Source organism: Lontra canadensis, unplaced genomic scaffold, assembly GCF_010015895.1.
Source record: "Lontra canadensis isolate GAN:19392208 unplaced genomic scaffold, GSC_riverotter_1.0 scaffold241, whole genome shotgun sequence".
NCBI lineage: Eukaryota > Metazoa > Chordata > Mammalia > Carnivora > Mustelidae > Lontra > Lontra canadensis.
Window position 1 is genome coordinate 286,547 of NW_022631235.1, and position 18,652 is coordinate 305,198.

The 18,652-nt window shown below is 47.2% G+C and overlaps 1 long non-coding RNA gene across 1 annotated transcript; it reads right to left on the minus strand.

The window, feature by feature from the left end:
* Nucleotides 1-227: 227 nt before the first annotated feature.
* LOC116862422 lies at nt 228-13,375 on the minus strand. The gene is made up of 3 exons (XR_004381631.1): nt 13,333-13,375; nt 4,199-4,257; nt 228-267 (listed from the first exon to the last, which is right to left on the minus strand). It is a non-coding gene; the product is annotated as an uncharacterized LOC116862422 (long non-coding RNA).
* Nucleotides 13,376-18,652: the final 5,277 nt, after the last annotated feature.

Sequence of the window (18,652 nt, forward strand, 5' to 3'; positions counted from 1 at the left end):
TTATGCATCTTAAAAATGCCACAGGGATTTAATGTATAATTTGTAATGAAATAATTTGTACATTTTAATAAGAAAATCCATGCCCGAGAGAGTCAACAAGTCAAAAGCTAAACTGTCAGTATGTTTCTGTTTAACAACTTTAAGGAACAAGAGATGACTTTCACTAGTGCTTTGTTCAAGACATTAAAATAATCACAAGTTCAAGTAGTTATATTAAGTGTACATACCTTTAGGGAGTCCCGTATCTTGAATGGGATATTTGTCTGACTGTGGAAACCAACAAAAGAAGAGAGTTATTTTTAAACCCCATAGTTCAGTTATAAGAGCAAAGTGAAAAGAAATCTTTGTTTGGGGAAAGTCATAATTTTAGTTTAAAGCCTTGCAAGTTTCTAGCCATGGATTTATCAACAGGCCTGACCCATTGTTCATTTTTATCCTCAGTCTATAAAAATGGAATCAAGGTTGACAAGAAGTTAATGTTGGAACATGAGACAGAATAAGGCTTCCAAACTGCTTCAGCTCTGACCGCTAAACCACACTTCCTCTCTTTTCTGCTGGGCTATTCCCCCCCCACCACCCATTTCCTGTAGTTTAAAATTGAGGAGCATTTGTTATCGTGAATTATGGGGATAGACCCATTCTTGTCCCCATTTCTGTGGCATTCCTTTGGCTCAACAAGCCCGTGGGCCAGGCTGTATCTCACTCATGTAGAGCTATGTCCTGGAGTGAGTAGACAGGATTCAAAAGCCAACCAGCCTACCGACCGCACAAAGATCTACAAAGATCTACTCACTGAGCACAGTGGTACACAGTTGCTCATTGCACTGGCTGGCGGCAGTACCATAGGAGGGAATTCAAAATATCAAAGGCTCTTGCAATCACATATTTCTTTCCTGGTACCTCCATGCAGGTATTCTGGAAACTCTGACTTCCGATTAAACAATGTGGTCATTCTCGGATGACTTCCATGAGCAGAGTAGGAATGTGAACAGTCTCCCTATCCTGTCCCTAACCCCTGCACAGCTCCCACTCCCCATCTGGGCCTTTGGATCCATGCCTCCAGGCTTAAAAAAAAAAAAAAAAAAAAAAGGCTGCACCTTCCAACTTGCCTGTAGGTCTCACGCATGTCTTCCTCTGACAGAAGAGAAAAACAAACAAATGTGGAACCAAGGATTTTGTTTTAAAACTCCTTCCTTAGAGTTTCTTTGGAGCCGAACAGTGAAGTTTCAGAACATCTAGAAGCCTTAAACTCCTCTTCCACAGAAGAAATCAATCAGTCATCAGTCATGGAGAACTTAAAGTCAAATTCTCCCTGAGACTAGATTCTTCTAGATAGTCTGGTCCCCGGAGCACAGAAAACACACCTGTACGGTAACACTTATCAGGCTGTTTTTAAAGTATGGACTTGCCTATTTCCTCAGATAGACTCATGAGTTGTTTTTTTTTTTTTAAGAAAAAGGAACTATGATCTTTGCAGCCCCGCATTTTGACTCAGTGTTAAATAAATATCTACCAGAAGTCTGTGTGAGGGAACCCCAGGCTGGAGCAAATGCAGGTCTCCTGGAGAGACTGACATTTGAAATTGGTGTGCAGAATGCCCAAGAACTCGGGTGACCAAGAGGAAGGAGCACGGTGGTCACAGGTGGTGGGCCCAGGGGAGCAAGCCCAGGTGGTGTGAAGTGTGACAAGTGTAGAAGCAGAGAGGCACACTGGAGGAGGACAGGGGAGGATAGGAAATGACAGAGCCAGTTCACATGGAAGATTCTGGAAGCAAGGTGAAAAGATTTAGGTGGGTGCCATTCCAGGTTCTTGGGAAGCTTGGCCCATCCACCTTTGCTTTGTGTCCAGCGCTGAATATGGGAAGACATTCAACACAGTCTTGCAGGAACTCACACAAGCAAACAATTCCAGCACAGTGTGATTAAAAAGTAGGGTTTAGGCTGTAGAGAAAGGACACTACCAAGGCCCCAGGGTGAAGCAAAGAAAGCATCGCCTGGGAGGAAGCACACGAGTTCCTTAGTTGAGGAAGCTGGGAGATTTTCCTCGCTGCACGGAACAGTGTTAGTATCCCTGGAAGGTGAGAAGGTGTGGGTGTTTCAGGTGCAGCAAAGAGCTACACACAACTGGCTCATCAGGAGGGCTGCTGAGATGAGGTCATGGAGGACCTCATCTGCCATGATGAGGAGCACAGATTTCATCCCAGGAGCCCCTGGAATGTTCTGGGCTGACATGCATCTCCCCACCAAAAATGTGCTGAAGTCCTAACCCTGAGTACCTCTACCTGGGACCTCATTTGAAAATAGGGTAGCTAGGGGCGCCTGGGTGGCTCAGTGGGTTAAAGCCTCTGCCTTCAGCTCAGGTCATGGTCTCAGGGTCCTGAGATCGAGCCCCGCATCGGGCTCTCTGCTCAGCGGGGAGCCTGCTTCCTCCTCTCTCTGCCTGCCTCTCTGCCTACTTGTGATCTCTGTCTGTCAAATAAATAAATAAAATCTTAAAAAAAAAAAAAAACGTTTAATAAAAAAAAAAAAAGAAAATAGGGTAGCTAGACATCTATAGACTTAGATAGAGGACTAGGGAGGATGAGATCCCACTGGGGTAAGGGAGCCTCAATTCAACAGGACTGCTCTCCTTACAAGAGAAGAGACACAGAGATGGTCGCCCACAGGGAGAATCTGGCCACGGGCCAAGGCAGCAAAGACACTGGAGGGATGCAACTGGAAGCTGAGAACCATTAGGGGTTGCCGACCACCACAGACAGGAAAGGATTCTTCCCCACCAGTTTTGGAGGGACGAGAAGGGCCCTGCCCTTTCCAACCTGCAGACATGGGGAGCACTTAGGTCACCCGCTGTGTGGTCTTCTGTTGTGGCAGACCCAGCAAACCAACCTAGGGAAGGTTTGGGGAAATCACTGTGCCCCGGCACGGAGAAGTGAGTGGAGGTGGAGATGGCTGTGACCCTAGGCGGGAAGAGAGGAGTCCAAGAGCAGTGCGGGTCGGGTGCTTGGTAGGGGACTGGAAGGACAAACTGAGGGCACCTTCTAGCAGCCAAAGGCCCTCGTTCAGGAGCACAGCACAGGGAATGGGGAGCAACAGCCCCAGGGCTGGCCCATGCTCTGTCTTTCTGGAATGCAAGGACAGAGGATGTTTTCCTCTTGATTTCCACTGCGTGTCCAGCTTTGTCCCCAGTGCTGCCCCCAATGAACTATGCAGTGGGGACTCAAGACTTAAGGACAAATCCCTCAAGACAGTGAGGTGCCTCGTGAATCACCAAAGACTTCAGGACATTTCATCAAATTATATTGATGTGTGTCTTTTACATCATTCTAACTACATTGATAAGGATTTTTCTTGGGCTGTGCAGTTCTTCTCCTCCAAACACTCTTTTATTTTTTTTAAAGGAGTGTGTCACCCCCTATATGCACTATAACACATGTAATGTTGCCAGAGGCGTGGATTTGGTCATAACCAAGAGACAGTACCACACAGGAGAGCAGGGCTCCCGTCTGGGTGACTTTTTATGAATCTGTGAACTTTCATCGCTTCATCTGTACAATGGGGTGGCTGTCCTCCCATCTCACTGATTACTTGGAGGATGAAGAAGCATGTATTGAAGTCCTTGGTAAGCCTTAAGCAGCAGACACGCCACAGGGTGGTTCTGGGAGGGCCGGGCAGGGACCGGAAGCCAGCTGCTGGGTCTGCCTCCCACCTGGGTTGCTTCCAATGTGGGCTACTTACTCCAACCCCTGAGTCTCAGTTGTTCATGTGTGAAATGGGCAGTGCTTACCTTACAGGGTTATTGCAGGGAATAAATGCAGTAACATGAGTGAATCAAACATCTGTGCCCGCTGGCCCCCAGTAACTGTATACTAGTCCTGTTTTAGCCTTCCATCTCACACTAAATATTTTGAACTTTGAAGAAGGGGAAGTTAAACAGAAGACTGACAAGTATTAATAGGCAAGAATACAAAGACCTGATATAATCTAAGAAGATCACAAGAACAGAATCTAATACCATTTTTAGCCCTGAGAAACCCAAACTTCATTACATCACAGAGAACACCGCGATAAAGAAATTTATCTTGGAAAAACCTGACTTTGGGGTTTCTGATCTTTGTGTAAATACTGAGCAATAAAAACATAACAAAGGGAAAAAAGAAATAACAAGAGTTGTCACTACTGATGTAAAGATTGTAACCTACTGGGTTAAGGGATAACGTGCTAGGGTCTGTGTCTTCCACTGGCTCCTTTGCCATCTGATCTGTAAAAAACAAAACAAAACAAGACAAAAAAATGGAGATTATTTTAATGTAAGAGCACAGATGTGTCCTTTGAGAACTGTCTTCCTATCGATGCAAGCTACCCTCGTCACTGGAAACAAAACAGGAAGGAATGGGGTCAGATAGCACCAAGAAAGAGATTAAGACAAACTTTTCTTAAAACAACAACAACAACAAAAACCACACTATATTTTAGACAGTTCACTTGTAGAGATCTACAGACACTCGGAGTTTTACATAACTATGGATATGCAGATGTGGTACCCATGACTCTTTGGCATGATTTTTTTTAAAGATTTTATTTATTTATTTATTTGACAGACAGAGATCACAAGTAGGCAGAGAGGCAGGCAGAGAGAGAGGGAAGCAGATTCCCTGCTGAGCAGAGAGCCCAATGCGGGGATCCCAGGACCCTGGGATCATGACCTGAGCTGAAGGCAGAGGCTTTAACCCACTGAGCCACCCAGGCACCCCTCTTTGGTATAATTTGATTATAACTTTGAGCAGGAATGACATGATCCAGATTTCTTCTTTTCTCCATGTTTCCCACTCCTCTGTAATTTTTTTTTAATCATTTTAAAATATTAAGCTTCTGGCTGTGGTCTAGGTAAATTAATAAAGTGAGCAATCTCCTGGGATTATCATCAAACAAAAAGTGATTTTTCACTTCCCAAAATTTTGCTTCTTATTTATTACTAGTTGCATTTAAGAAACCAAATGAGGAAAAACAGAAAAAGGTATAGGCCTTGTGAGGCCACCACTAGATCTGAAGAATTTGTTCAAAGTAGAAAAGAGCTCACACTCCAAGACACCTGACCAGACATCTGCCAGAAAACTATGTTAATGAAGAACCAAATCCGTTTGAGTGGAGCCCTCTAGATTTGTGCAGTGCACAACCTACAAAACCCTAAGTGTAAGCCTTAAATCAGCCAAGAGTCAACTTAAGCTGAATTAAGAAAACACTGTGGATAAGGCACTAGGCCCAGGAAATGCCTTTGGGGATCCAAACGAGCACATCAAGACAATTTATTGATATATTCATTTACGTTGGTTCTCCCTCACTGTCTCCTTTCTAGAATGTGTCTGGGCTTTCCACAGGTCTCTGCCTGGCAGGTGCTGAAAATGCCCAGAGGAGAATGTGTGTGAAGTGTGAAGGGAACATCTGTTTGTTTTACGACAGCCTCGTCACTAGGGAGATTAAATGAAGTGGCCCAGAGGAGTGAGGATGAACAGAGACGGCCTTCTGCCAGCATCCTCCCAAGGAAGTGGGGACAGACGTCTGCAGTCGCACAAGCAGGGACAACGCCCTGGTCCCTGGCAGGGCCCAGAGGTAGCAAGACCACATCAGGGAATGCACAAAGGGGACTTCCCTGCACTAGCAAAGATACCCACAATGTGTCCCTGGCCCCAAAGCAGAGGGTTGCTGGAGCTCAGGGGTTTTCTATGGCTCAGACCCTGAGGATATCAATGCCTACCGAGCTGCCTCCCTGGTTGTCCCAGCAGCACATCATCCTCTCACATCCTTGTATGACCCTAAAGAGGGGACCAGGGCTCCCAGGTCAGACTGAGATGGAATCTCCTAGCAGCCCAGTAGAATACAGACTCGAATATGGATTTAAGTCCATGTAAAGAAAGTAAGAACCACTTGTGCTAATTCCACCCTGAGTTGGCAGGGCTTCTGCAGCCCAGGTAATAGGCACTTACACCACAGGGCACCCAGAGTTCAGTAACAGAAGGGCAGAATGATATGGAAATGAGAGGGGCAGCCCCTGCCCAGCCTGGGGTGCACAGGGCCGGGGGCAGAGGGGAAGAGCAGCAGGAGAGTAGAGCCTGCAGGGGAACTGACAGCTGGGCCTGGAAGGAGGAGCTAAAGCGAGCCAGGAGAAGGGGTTGTGTAGGGGAATGCATTGTAGATAGAAGGAACAGCACGGGTGAAGGCTAAGAGATGAGAAAGAACACGACATATTAGTGTGCTTAAGATATGTCCGGGCAGACACACGGAGTTTGGTTTTTGAGTTTTTCCTTTCCATCCTTCTCGTTCTGGTTCCTGGCTGCGGGGAGAGTGGGTGGCAGAGGCCACCTCAAGTTCCTCCCCATCCCCCCCCCCCGCCGCCCCCTGCAGCCTTGTCTCCGCAATTCCATTTTCACTGAAGTATAGCTGGACAGTAATACTTTAAAACATGCCCCACCAGGGGTGTGGGGTGTACATTAGCAGATGCCAACAGTGGAATTTCAGGTCCATGGGCTGGGCAGCACCTGGGGAGCTGGGGTGTGCGTGTTGAGGGGCCAAGGGGGAGGTGGTTTCTAAACAACCCTCAACAAGATCCATGCAGACACCACCCACTGCATTCGAGACAAGTAAGTTCTGTTTCCTAAAGAAACACAAGCATGAGAGGAAAGAAACGGAGGACATTGCTGGGAAAGGCAGAATTACACCAAGAGTGGCAGCAAGGATGCCGACAGCATAGTCAAAAGGAAGGCACAGTGGGCTTGGGTGCAGAAGGCCTTGGCTCTCCCTGACACACTGCTACGGAGAGCAGCGGTCTGACCTTGAACAAGTCCAAGGGTGTGACCTTGGATGACTCACGTAAGTGCTTGCTGCTTCAGGCTCCTTCCCCTGTAACCTGCAGTCCAGGAGACCTAGGAGAGATGTTCTGGTGAGGCCAGGAGTGGGAACCCTGTCCACTCCGCTCTGACCCTCTGACCCTGACCCAACTCTGGGTCACACCTGAGCATGTTTCCTGTCAGGCGAACAGGAAGAGCCAAGCCAATGACAGCACCTATCTCGCCGCCCAAAGTTTCTTGCTTTGTCTGAAATCTCTGATAATAGATGGAAGTTCTGATGGGAAGGGGACAATGAATTTAGGCTTCTCATTTTCTGAGTCACGGCCGCAAAGCCAAAGGGCAATTGGGAAAAGAAAAAGATTCATGACCAGCCAGGGAGGCACCTTCAGGACTTTGAATCATGTTTGCTGGAGCCTCTGATGGGGATCAGACCCTGGAGGAAGTTCTTCCAGGCGCATCATTGCCAAGTTCGCTCACCGACCCAGGCCCACGTGGTGACCGACGTGCTCTGCCTGACCCTGCGCCTTCCTTGTGGTTCGCAGTCAATCACCTTTGTTTTCGAGGCCCGGATGGCTGTTTTCGAGGCCCTGATGGATCATTTGGAAGAGGGCTGACCCTGGTTATTTGATACTGGTCTAGAAGGAGGAAGTTGTCCTAAAGGATTTCTGAGAGCTCTCGGAGCTGCACGGTATAATATTATTAAGTCTGAAGTCAAATCATTTGGAAGCATTAAAATGTTTATTTTTACAGGCCCCAGGAAACAGCAGGCAGGGCTCGGATATCAGATGAGACGAGAGGCACAGGAAGGGCCAAACCAGAAAGGGCAACCATGGGAGCTCAGGCTGGGGCTGCAGAGGGACCTTCTTCTGGCCCTCAGCTGGAGCTCTGCTGTCCCAGGAGGTCCTTTCCTCCCAAAGCCACCTCACCTCTCCTGGACTGGGGACTCCAAGCAAGGCACAGGCCACCCCAAATTAGCTGGCAACTAACCAACAAGGATCTCACTGATGGCAGCAAGAATGATGTTTAATTTATACGCACATCTTCTGGACAGTTCTCAAAAGGCATGAGAAAGGACCAGGATAAACTCACGCAGTGGCCCTTGGAGAAGGCACCCAGCCTCGCTCTTGGAGACCACAGGTGAGAGCCAACTAGGTGGGCTGTGCAGTCATTTGTTTCTCTGGGGCTCCTGTCCCTAATCTGTAATATTCAGGGGTAAACAGAGAGCCTCCACGTGTCCTTCCAGCTTTAAAAGTCAGTGAACGGTGAAAAGCGGGGGTTGCAGGGTCAAAAGAGCGCTTCAGGCTAACATCTCTATGACATGGGAAGCCGAGGTCCACAGCATCTTCATCTGAAATTCCGCTAGAGCTCCCATTTACCTAGTGCCCAGCCTGTGTCTGTTTTCCACTATTGTCAGGGTTCTAGAAGTTCATGTACTGCCCACCACTGACCGTAGGGGCATCTCTCTGTCCAGATTTTCCCTTTTCATAAGGATGTCAGTTACAGGAGATTAGGGCCCACTCTAACGACCTCATTGTAATGTGATTGCATCTGTAAGGACTCTAGTTCCAAGTAAGGTCATGTTCTGTGGTATCAGAGATGAGAACAGCAGCAAGGTTTCTGGGGGAAATGCAGGTCACCCCTTAACAGTCCACTCTCTGGCCCCCAAATTGTGTCCTTCCCATGTGCAAAATATCTTCACCCAGTGCCCCCCAAAGCACTAATCATTCCAGCATCAACTCTAAATCTGAAATCTCATCTGTCCTCCAACACTCGAAGACCCAGATCTCACCCAGATCATGGGACCTGAGGACCGCATCCAGAAGCCACAATCTCCTGGTAAAGCTGCCCAACAGTTGCGCGGTCCTGACATCACCCTCATTAGTCCCAGCAGCCGAGGGCATACAGTTCCCAGAGAGAGTTTCTCCGAGGAAGTTCGAAGACCACCTCAGAGGACGTTCTTTGGGAGCGAACGAAGAGGGAAGGGGGTCAGAGCCTCCTGCCACTCCCAGGGCACCCAGAGCCCAAAGAGTGAGGCCTTGGGTGCTTTCTAGTGACAGATTCAAGGCAATTCTTCGAATTTGGGACTTCAGAGTTAACTTAGTTTTCATTTGTGATTATTATTGTGTGGGGGCCATAGCTTTTCTTTTGACCTATGGCTGTTTTCACTCCCGGTTCTGAAGAAGCCCCTAAGTCCTAACCCTGTTGAGGACTCAGAAAGCTCTCAGAGCAGCAGCGCTTGGGGGGGCGCGGTGTGGACACATGGTTTGGTTTCTCCTCTGGCCTAATTCTGCGACAGCCCCGCTCTGTCCTCCTCAGACTTCAGAGCAATAGCTGAATGAGTGGAGAAAGGACCAGGGGGTCAGGAAGGTGGCCACCGAAGAGTGACTTCTCTGGAGGGTGGCAGAGCTAGCTAGTGAGCGTGTTAGTCCGGCTCTGCCTACAGTCAGGATGGAGCTGAACAGGGGCCAGGGAAGGGGAGGAGGAGCGGAGAGCAGGGACAAAGGGACCAAAGAGGAGATTCAGATGAGGGGAAGTAATTGGGAGGAAAGAGAAGAAAATCTAGAAGACAGGTATGTAAGAAAGGAAAAGGGATGAAGTGGGCATTGGGAAAGGGCACCACCAGGGAAGGAGAGAGGGGAAGGGAAGAAGGAGGAAGAGAGGGAAGGGTTAAGGGAGAAGGGAGAAGTCAGCATGCCAGGGCTCCCCTTGCATCTGAAGAAGTGGCTGGTCAGGCTTGTCAAACAGAGCGCTCACTCTTTGGTTCCAGTTTCTGCTCCCAGTGCTACTGGGCTTTGCAAGGAAGGCAGGCTGTCCCCTGGGACCCACTGGAGCCCACAGGAGGGTGGGAGAGGTAAGATGCCACCCAGTCCTGTCCTGAGCTGCTCCCAGCCGCCAGCCTCACCACATAGTGCAAGAGGGACCCCAGAACAAAGGAAGGACACAGGCCCGCATGTCTGCCGGTGGCCCTGGGCACTTAGCTCATCGCAGTGAACCACACAGCCTCCTCAACCCAGGCTTTCAAATCCTCTTTCTTCGTTCCCAGCTTTCATGTCTGCACGAACATGAGCCAGATCTAACTTACCTCCGACAGACAATTCTGACTCACCCCGTGTCAGATTTTTATTAGTGGCTGTGATAGAGTAAGATAGCAATGCTCCAACGAAGGGACTATTTTCCTCCCACGTGACCTCAACAGTCTTATACATTTTCTTAGCGAAAAAATCTTGTCTCCTTCCATTAAGCTTATAACGTGGTCTAATAGTATACACATGCCTTTGTTAGATGCGAAGCGATACAGAGGTCCTTTTTTTTTTTTTTTAATTTTACAAGGTAAAGTCAGTGAATACATCTAACTTAACGAATACGTCTCTAAAATGTCAATCCAGGCAAAGCTTTTTCTGCCTACAGTTTGAAGCCTACGTGGTGACATTTTTAAAAAGGCTTTCAGTCACTCAGTGAGGCTCTTAGAAGCTAGCCAGGGCTTACTACGTGCCAGGCACTGTGTCAGGTGTTGGAGCTAAACGGATGGAGAGCTTGGAGGCTGGCTGGGAAGGGACATCCGTGACACAACCACAGCGAAACAGAGGCCAGTGCTAGAAAGAAAAGAGAGAGCAGGCTGCATGGAGAGTGTGTACCATGGGGCTTGTGAGCTCACAAATAAGTGGGAATAACTGGAGTGAGGAGACGGGGGAGAGGAAGAGGGTCTTCCCATCAATGGGAATCACCTGTGCTTGGAGGCAGGTGCCAAGAGGGGTCTACAAAGGAAGAGGGAGGCAGTGTGGTTGAAGGGTAGAGAGACTGGGCAGAACAGGCATCAATCAGTTGGGAGGGGTAGGAAGAGACGGATGGGAGGACTATGGATGCCTTTGGAGGACTGAGAATTTGTTAGAAGATCAGTGCAGGTTTCTACGTAGACAAATGCCAGGAACTGATAGGTCTTTGAAAGGTCACTCTGGCTGCCTTTTGGCAAAGGGGTTGGTAAAAGGCACATGCAGGTGTGAACACACCAGGTGGGAGGTGAGTGCAGGAAATCAGGTGAGGGAGCATGGGAACTTGGTCAGGGGGTATATAAGGGAAAATGGCCTTTAATGAGTTCCACAAATTGGCACCAGCTGTGGCTTCATTACAGCGCTGGAAGGGGTAGGTGGGCGTGTCCTGGAGGTTACAGAAATTACATGAGAAAGGGAAGTCATTTTAGATCTTTTTTTTTTTTAACTAGAGGAATTCTCACCTTATTGATAGAATTCCAGAGTGCAAACGGATGGACATGAGGATATCTTTGAAATGTCTGAATATGTTCTTCGACATCTTTGCAAGTGATGAGGAGACCTCGACCTTAGGAGGCCTCGGCCCTCTTTGTAGCCAAAAAGATTTCACCTACAGATTTGGGTTCTCCCTTTTAAAGTCAAGGAGACAGTCCTTCCAAAGGACACCTCCTATCATTCTACCCTCTCATCATGCCTCACGTCCTGGGATCTCCAAGACCCTCTGTTCTAGGTTGTGAATGAGTGTTGGGGTCGATTCCACGTTAAAACATGTTAACCCCCTAGGGCCTGCCTGGCCCATAGTGACTCCATGTTGCCTAGGTAAACATTTTGTTGTTTAATAAATGCCTCAACAGTTATTGATATCAGTTCCAGGTAACCGTTACTAAAACACACAGGTAGGAGACATCCAATCAGCCAAAGCCACATATGTACATGTCTGCAATTGTGCCCTATAAAAACTAGCCTGTTAAGACCAAGGGGCGTCGCTCTCTTCAGAGGCAGCCCTAGCCGGTCAGTCTGACTTCTAATGCTTGGCATAGAATAAGGCTTTGCGTAACTTTTACTTTGTCTCAGCCTCGTTTCCCTGGCCGGTCAGTCTAACTTCTAACGCTTGGCATAGAATAAGGCTTTGCGTAACTTTATCTCAGTCTCGTTCCTTTGATAACGGACCCAACAGTGAGTATCCACTTTGGCGGGTCTGGGCTGGCCAAGAATACCACCACAGGAAATCTAGACCCTGTAGTGCTATTAATAACATCATCTAAGACTGTATTTGCTGCCCTCGTGGCCTCTTCCCACCATGACTCATTGAAGCTTTTTACACATTGTAGCCATTAAGCTATAGTTCCGAAGGCTCATCTTCTCTAGTGCCATTAATTTTTAGGGGACCAGGCAAACCTTAAACTTGTCCCCCTTCATTGGATCCCTATGCCCCCACAATCTCTTTGAATGCCTTTCACCATGATCCTTGAATGAGATCTGAGACCACTGCTGTTACCTAATACTTCTTGGCACCTTGTCTGTTAGGTTCTTGGAAGAGGAGGTGGCTATGGAGGTGAGTGGGGATGGGAGTGGGAGGATTTCTCCCTTCACTTCCCTTTTTGTTTTCAAATAATGGGTTTTGAGGGGAGGGAAAGGTTAACCAGACTATTTATTTTCCATCTCCCATCGATAAAATGTTTACCACTCCCCACTGGAAGAATTTAGATCTTTCTTTTGAATCTCCAGGAAAATCTCCCAAACCCAGCCCACCACCATGCGGATTCAGCCATCTTCTGATTCACCTCCAGATTGTCTCCTCCTAACCGCTCAAGCCACAGATTAAAGGCGGAATGTTCAATGCCCAAGCAATTAAGTGGGGAACACGTTTATCTAAGCAACTGCATACAGCTCTGTATCTGTGAACAGGGGGGGTCTCTCCCTAGCCTTTCCAACCTCAGCAAAACAAGAAAAAAAACCCAGCGATCTGGGGTATATATCATTCATTCATTCCTGTGTTCAATACTCATGGCGGATCCCCGCCAAGACAGTGGGAGAGCAAGGACGGAAGAAATCCTGGAAGCTTAAGTCTGAGGAGGATTTCAAATTCAAGTAAGAAATGAAAGAAACATCTGGACTCAGTCCTCAGGTACACGCAGTATTCTAAATTGAGGCTAGAACCAGAGACCATTCTAATTAAAGGCCTCTACAGGTGGGCTCTCACAGGTGGGCTCCGGCTCTCGGTTTCGTGTATATTCGTTCATGAAATAGCTCTGCGGGTCAACATACAGAACAAAACCATTTAATAAAAGTGAAAATGAGGAGAGGAAAGGGACGCGAGAAGGCATGTGAGTGGGGAGAAAGGAAGAGCCAGGGCAGAAAAACCGAGAATCCCTCCCTGCGCTCCATGCTGCCAGGGAGGTTTGAGGGACTAGTTTCAACCTGGGATCCCAAGTCCAGAACAAAAGTGGCGGGGCCACCTCGCAGGACGAGTGAAGGGGGGGGTCCTCGGCAAGCCCGCGTGGGGGTGCCGAACGATGGGGGCTAGCGCGCCGGCTCGCGGGGGACACCTGGCGCGGCGCCGTCCCCGGCCCAACCCCGTGCGGACCCGGGTGCGGCGCGGTGTCGGTATCCGGGGTGGTCCCGGTGCCCCGGGGTTCGCGGGAGACTGGGCCTCGACACCCCCGCGAGCTCGCGACCCGCGCTTCCCGCTCCAGGTGAGGGCGCGGCGCGGTGTCACTTTACCTGCGCGCGGAGGGTCGTCCGGAGAAGCCATTGGGCGGGGAGGGCCAGCCGGGCGCCTGAGCGGCACTGCGCGGCTTCGGGGACTGGGCTGGAGCGCGAGAGCCACAAGCGGCGAGTCCGGAAGGTCCTACAGTCCCGACTTGTCCACAGCACAGCACCGCGGCGCTGCGCGCCCCTCTCCCGCCAGCCCCTCCACCTCCTCCCAGACTCTCCGCCGCGCCCTCCGCGAACTCACTTCCTGCTTCGGCAATTAGCAAAGCCCCTTCTCCGCGCCGCCGCCTCCACCCTCCCTCCTGAGGGGCGGGCCCGGGCCGTGGCTCCGAGCGTCTCCAGCGCCAGCGCTGGCCGGCCTCCCAGCTAGGTGCCCAGGATCCTCGAGCGGGTGTCCGCGCGTGGCCTGGCTGCTAAAAGATCATCAGCCCTAAACCCGGGCTGCACTCTCGGGTCACTTTGCTGGCTTCCTAATCGCGCCCGAAGCCGGGAACCAGCTTCCCCAGCACAGGCCTGGGCTGAGACCCTGCCCGCGATCTATTTAAGCAGTCTCCTCGTCTTCAGGCAGGGTCTGCGTTGCATGATGGCACACGCGAATAACTTCGATCTGGATGGGTTTTGTTAGTTTTGTTTTGCTTTTTGTTTTGGTCATTGGTTATTACATGACCTCCAGGGTAGGTGCTCCACAAAGGGAGTGAAAAGAGGACGCCTGATACATACGCATACGGCCATTCTAGAAAAATAGCTTGGGGTTCTCTCAGAAACGCGGAATTGGTCCTTAAAAGAAAAGCAGCACTACGGTTTAATTGAAAAGGGATTATGCACCAGTTACTTAAGTGAGCAAAGGTTGGAATCGTTTACCGAGAATATATATTTAAAATAGTTATATTTTAACTAAATCTATCATCAATCATAAATCTATTACACGAAGGTTACAGGCAATTTAAATGTAATAGCCCTCTCTTCAGGGTTTTAAATAATCCGTGTCTGTCTTGGCACGTGTGAATGCAAAAATAGGAAATGGTTTGTAAAAGATCATATAATAGCTTTTACTATACGGTGTCAGCAATTTATCATAAAGGAGCGGCCTCCAGCTAAAAACTCAGCTTTGAAAAATGCAGAAAAGCACAAACGTCTACATACCCTCTTGGTGACCAGAGGCTTGCTTTGTGCCCCTCATCATTTCTTTCGTGGTTCTGAGGCCCATGGCGCTTTGTAGTTTAGTGTCTTATTCTCTGGAATAGGCCATTGAAGAAATACCAGGCCCAGAGAAGAAGGTCCTGCTGGGTGTTTTTAGAAAGTACAACCTTTTAGATGAAGCTTTCTGGGGACTTTGTTAGTGGGAGGATAAACTTCCCTTTGGTCTGCTTCTGATAGGAAAGGAAATTTTTTTAAGAGTATTTTCTCCTTGAATCTATTTTGAGGTTTGGTTTGTGGTTCTTTCTGACTTCTCATGAAGATGGAATTATTTCTGAAGTTGGTTGTCAGGAACTGCATATCAAATCGAGCTATCTTGTTAGCAAAAAAAGCTCAAGTGTTGGTATAAAGCTGTTTTGCTTTTCAAAACCCCAAACTATAATTCATGTATCGTGGTCATTCTTTATCATATCAAACAGGAGAGAGGTGGCAGAAACGCACTTTCGGGTTAATTTGTTTACAAGGAAGATTGACTTATGGACCTACTTTGTTATTCCCTTTCATTCAATTTCCCTGTACCTCCTTTTCTATGAATTGTAACCGTAACCTATCATTATCTTTATTGTTGCCACGTGCTTTGTGAACTATAAAGTGTACACTATAAATGGGAGTGCTTTTCTTTTTTTGCAGTTTACGAAAAACTAATTTAAAAACATTCATCCACCAGATTACCCAAAGGGCTCCCATATAAACTATCTGTCGTTACATTATGTCATTCTGCTTTCGCTTCTATTGCTGTCCAGTGTTTTAAAACACTCTTTAAAATGGGCATTTTTTACAAGATTTTTTTTTTTTAAGGTATTTTTTATTTATTTGACAGACCACAAGTAGGCAGAGAGGCAGGCAGAGAGAGACAGGAGGAGGCAGGCAGAGAGAGACAGGAGGAGGCAGGCTCCCTGCTGAGCAGAGAGCCCGATGCGGGACTCGATCCCAGGACCCTGAGATCATGACCTGAGCTGAAGGCAGAGGCTTTAACCACTGAGCCACCCAGGTGCCCCTTTTTACAAGATTTTTAAAAAAGATTTTATTTACTCATTTGTCAGAGAGATAGAGAGCACAAGCAGAGGGAGAGGCAGGCAGAGTGGGAAGCAGGCTCCTGGCTAAGCAAGAAGCCTGATGGGGGACTCGATCCCAGGATGCTGGGATCATGACCTGAGCTAGAGGTAGACAATTAACCAACTGAGCCATCCATGTGTCCCCGAAATGGGCATTTTTGACATTTCCTGATAGCACCTACATACTCATGAATCTGACTCATGATATATGGGGCTAGTGGACTTGACAATCATGGAGTCAAGCATGCCGGATTTGACTCACGGGCCTGTCACTGTGAATTTGGGTGGCTTACTAAACTTGCTACATATAAACCCAAGCGTGTAAGAATTTGCAGGATTGTGACAGTTCAGTGGCATAATGTATATATAAAAATACCTAAACCAGAGTCTCTCACAAAGTAGGTACAAATATACTAGCTCCCTTCCTGCCTTCATTCTGTCCTTGGAATTCCGTCCCTTGGGAGAAGTTGCTACTGCCTTTGTTACAAGAAATGAACGATATTTATTATACTGTTGGTGCATAGCATAGATCAATACATTGAGTGATAGTATTAACATACTTCTTGAACTGCCCATTGCCCCCCAAGCATCAAATAAAATGTCAAGCCCTGGGGAAACCAAAGTGAGAGGTCCCTAACTTTTAGGAGTTATGGACAGGAGAGATATGCAAATACTGTGTCAGTGTAGAACCAGGGTAACTAATGTTTAAACCAGGAAGAGAATGGGTGTGGAAGAAAGGCACTGATGATGTATAAAGCCATTTGGCTGGGTGGTGACTACCCTCAGACTGAGAATTTGCCATGAAAGCTTCCAGGCAAATTTGAGATCTTTATTAGTGACAATATGGCTATAGCCTTAAGGGGAAGAAAAAAACCAAAAACCAAAACACACAAATACACACAAACTGTTGGTCTTGTGTCTTTTCACAAATAATGACAGTTATCAGAAATTTTATCTTTAAATGGGGAAAACAGTAATTGAAAATGTATTTCATTTGATTCATCACAGAATATGGTGTTTTGTTCATTTTATACCATTTTCGTTAAGTTTATTTAAATTAATGCAATCTGAGATAAAATGTTAATATTCTTGAGGGTATGGACATTGTATACAAATGAACCCAGCTAAGTGGGCTCCTGGACAGGGTCTGATCTATTTATAAAAGTAGCTGGAACTAAATGGTTTGTTCCAGAACGAGACAATGCCTTCCCTCAGTTGCATTTGCTTGCTACAGCCTAAGTGGGAGTTAATACGTTCGCTTGTCTCCTTAAATTTTGTCCAGAGTGTGTTAAAGCAGTCATAGGGGACCTGGGTGGTTTTGCCGTCTGCCTTCTCATAACAATGCCCCAGGTTTCTCCTGGAGAATCAACGTTCCCGCTTTCAGTCCATGCAGTTAGGCGGCGGCAACTTCACCCTGGCTCCTGACTCTAGCAGTTGGCATGTCACCCACTAATGGCTTTTGAGAACATCACTGAGTGAGCCGTGAGTTTAGAAGACGCACGAGACCTTTGCTGGGTCGGTGGGGAGGTGGGTCTTTGAAAACTAGCCCGAGATCCACTTGTGTGTGGTGGAACAAATGAGCAGAGTGATGTGTTGGCCAGGGTGCCCATCACAGAGAGCCCTGAATGCCAGACAAAAACATTTGAGACTATTTTTTTCAGGCAACAGGAAGCCAGGAAGCTAGTTTTGAAAAGCAGCACATGAAAATTGGTGTTTTTGGAGGATTAGTCGGGCAGCTGTGTGTAGGATAGGGTGGAGGGAGGAGAGAACGCAATCCCTGAGTGTATTTAATCTTTATGATGCACTGTAATTTATTATGAAGTTGAATTTGCATCCTTATCCAAACGTGAGGGAAACTCCTGTCTGAAAACTGTAAATGTTTTTTGGTTGCCTTTTTTTTTTTTTCAAGATTTTATTTCTTTATTTGACACAGAGAGAGATCACAAGCAGGCAGAGGCAGGCAGGCAGAGAGAAGCAGGCTCCCTGCTGAGCAGAGAGCCTGATGTGGGGCTTGATCCCAGGACCCTGAGATCATGACCTGAGCTAAAAGCAGAGGCTTAACCCACTGAGCCACCCCCGGCGCCCCTGGTTGCCTTGTTAAGCATTCCTTGTCTCACATGAAGTGATTACAAATTTGCAGATGTGCATTAAAATGATGTATTCCAAAATGTTAACAGAGGGATTAAAAAACTTATTAAGTAAAATATTATCATTTTTGCTGATTTGAAGCCTATTTGATAAGGGACATAGCATTCTGGTCCATATATGTAAACATGAATAATTCTTTTTTTAAAAATTTTTATTTATTTATTTGACAGAGATCACAAGTAGGCAGAGACAGGCAGAGAGAGGGAGGGGGAAGCAGGCTCCCTGCAGAGCTGAGAACCTGATGCGGGGATTGATCCCAGGACCCTGAGATCATGACCTGAGCTAAAGGCAGAGGCTTAACCCCCTGAGCCATCCAGGCGCCCCTAAACATGAATAATTCTTAAAGGTTCCTCTACTCACTTATATAGAAACCGTTTTCCAAACAGAAGATTAAATCTCTCTTGGCTACTCCTATCAGCTTATTTTGAATTATCTGCCATCCAGAAGCATGAACTAGAAAACCACAGTTTTTGTGCAGTGTTTGGTTTTCCACCAAGAGAATCACATAATGTGTGGTGGTTCAGTGTGGTGTGTTGCTAAAAACATTTCCAATGCTGTGGATATGAAGAGGGCAGTGCAGAGAGGTAAGGAGACAGGAGAAAACGTATGGCTCTCTAATGAGCACTTTATTCTAGAATTTTCCTCCAGCCTTGGGATCTCACCACTCACAAGTGTGTGCTGGTGCCTCGATCACATGGGCCATAGTGCTCAGCATTTTCCAGCTGCTTTTTTAGTGAATACATATGTAACAATTGATTTCTTGCCCCAGACTTTGAGAGAAAAATCTGTTCAGAGGGATGGACTTTATATATATATATATATATATATATATATATATATTAAAATTTATATTTAAAAATTTATATTAAAGATTTTATTTATTTGACAGACAGAGATCACAAGTAGGCAGAGAGGCAGGCAGAGAGAGA